Genomic DNA, 3,017 nt, shown 5'->3' with positions numbered 1-3,017 from the left:
CCTAACATGTCTTTTAAGACCCCCATTGGAGTTGCAAACCCTCTGGCACACACCACATTCAAACGTGTGCACAGACATATAATCAGAATAGCTGGGTGAGGTTTGTTTTCCATGGGTTCGCAGGTAAGATTTGAGGCCAGCCAAGGACAGACATGGTCTGTCACAGACTGTGCACACAAAAAGGTCCTTGTCATTCACCTTCTCAGTCTTCACCTTTTTCCTTAAATGTCTCTTGAGCCCTGCTTGCATCATCCTGGCCTCTTCAAATGCTTTCACTCCACTCCACACCCTTGTTCGCCATCCAACATGCATATAAAGAGACTGATGCACTATCTGAGCGGAATGATAGTTGTAAGATCCAAGAATTTGGTTCTAGTGTGTCTCTAAATGTATAAATCTATGGAATAGCTAAGAGTATGAACGACAAGTCTAACTTTAATAAATAATAGATGTGGGTGTGTGGTTAAGAGGTTTTCCAACCCCACGGTTTTAGGTTCAGTCCCACCGTCTGGCAACTTTAGCAAGTGTCTTCTTTAATAGCCCCTGACTGATCAAAGCCTTTTGACTTGATTTGGTAGACGGATACTTAACGAAGGTTGGTGTATATATATACATGAATATATCTGTGCGTTGTGTTGAATATGTGTGTGTGTGTGTGTGTGTGTGTGTGTGTGTATTTATGTTCGTATTTATCTCCCACCACTGTTTGACAACCAGCGTTTGTTTGTTTACGTCCGGCAAAAGAGACCGATAGTACCAGGGTTTTAAAAAATTAATAAGTATTTGGGTGTCGATTTGTTCGACTAAAACCCTTCAAGGCGGTGCCCTAGCATAGCTGCATTCCAATGAGTGAGAAAAAGGTAAAGATTTAAAATAAATGTAATGTATGTATGTAAATGCTAGTAAAAGGAGATAACAATAGTTTATAAATGCAATTTTATTGGCGGGAGATATGAAAATCTACTGTTGTAGAGGAAATAGATGACAGAAAGAGGGTATTTGGTTAATATGACAAACATGTAGTATGGTTCTAGAAAGTGGAGAGGAGTTTAGAAGTAAATGACGATTATAAGAGGTTGGAGGAGAAGAAGAAGAAGAAGAAGAAGAAGAAGAATAAGAAGAAGAAGAAGAAGAAGAAGAAGAAGAAGAAGAAGAAGAAGAAGAAGAAAAGATAGTGACGAAAGAATGAGCAAAAAGGAGAGAATATCTTCTGCACGAGGTACTCTCATGCTTCTCAGTTCTGTAAATATAAATTGCATGTTTTGAAAATAGTCGAGTAAAATGCCATAATTATAATGAATCGAGACAACAGAAAACTGTAAGGTGTTGGTGAAGTTAAAAGTGGGAGGTGGAGTGAAAATTAATTAATACATAAGGTAAATTTGGACAGAGAAGACCATCGAGTTAATTAATTATCTGTCGTTATAGATATTTCGTTTTTAATTTTATTAATATGTAGTTAGGCTTACATTTATAGAATTTTCAAATACTTGAATATCTTTCCCAGCATAATACTGAGCGAATATTCTCCTCTTTTAAACATGCAATTTCCTGTCATTGGTTTTCCCTTCTCTTTAACCGTCTCCTCTTATCTTCTACTCACTTCTTTCATTCCTCATTCTTTTCCTCGTCCAATCTTTGCTGGGTTTTCCTCTTCCTTCTCCTCCACCTCCTCCCCTCTCTTCTCCAATTCTTTCTACTTCTACTCTCCTTTACCTCGACAATTTCCTTCTCCTCCCACGCCTCCACCTCCGCCTCCTCTTCCTTTTTCCCTTTCTCCTTCTACTTATCCATCTACTGGCTTTCCTTTTCCATCCTCCCCTTCTTGTCTTACTACCTCCTTTCTTTCTTTCTTTCTCCCCGTCTCCTTTTCTCCTTTTTTTCTTGTTCTTCTCTTTCTCCTCTTACATCTTATCCTTCGCTCCACTTTCTTCCTTATACTCTTTCTCCGGCAACTACTCACCCTCTACATTCTTCCTCGAAGTACTCCTTGCCTCGTTTCCCCTTCTAAACAAACATGAACAAATCTCACTTTGCATACACAGGATCTCTGAAACGTACAAACATTTCAAACCAAACTACATAACCGTAAATAAATACGTTAGCTTACTCTGCATTATTTACAAATGCTAATTTTTTTAAATTTTCATTTTATTTGATCCCTTAATAGTTATATAATCATTTTTTTACAATTTCATTATGCTCTCTAACCCTACACACTATCTAAGTAACGTTATACGGTGTATTTACCAGTGTTATAATCCTTTCCTAACACCTATAATATTATTCTACGCGTTCCTGCGATCTGTCTGATTTAGTGCGTGTTACGCAAGAGAAGTAATATCTGGAATGGAGAAAGATATAGCATAGAAAGAGAAGCGGTGGGAGGAGAGAGAAAGGAAGCAACGGAAATGGTGAATTAAGTGAAAAAAAAATAGAAAGGGGAAACCGGAAGGAAGCAGAAAGAGAAATAGATAAAAAGAGGGGAAAAGAGAGAAAGTCTGTATTATTCTGCTTTTGTGAATTCAAATCGCAAGCACAGTCGAAAGGTTTAACATAATGAAACAATAGTAAGAAGATCTATGAATGAATGCATAAAAAATACAGCTGAAAGTGTTACACTTTTATCTTACATATTTTCCACAGTTTTTCGTTAGGTATATATATAAAACGAAGACTTTTGAAATATAACCCCAAATGTAATTGATAGAACTGTATACATGGTTCAGCAAAACAGACCGATAGAATAAGTACTAGGATTGAAAAGAAAAAGAAAAACTATAAGAACTGGGGTCGATTCATTCATTTGACTAAAAATTCTTCAAGGCCGAACCCCAGCAAGACCGCAGTCTGATAACAGACACAAGTAAAAGATAAGATATACAGAAATGGCCTTCGGTAAAATCCAGAGATGCCCACACGGATATATGGGTCCGGGTCCACATTGGGCAAGTCTTCTATTATAGCCTCGAGCCGACCAAAGCCTTGTGAGTGGATTTTGAAAAGAAACCCGTCGT

Source organism: Octopus bimaculoides, chromosome 17 (assembly GCF_001194135.2).
Source record: "Octopus bimaculoides isolate UCB-OBI-ISO-001 chromosome 17, ASM119413v2, whole genome shotgun sequence".
NCBI classification, from domain to species: Eukaryota; Metazoa; Mollusca; class Cephalopoda; order Octopoda; family Octopodidae; genus Octopus; species Octopus bimaculoides.
The sequence above is the reverse complement of the archived record's forward strand: the minus strand, read 5'-3'. Positions refer to the sequence as shown.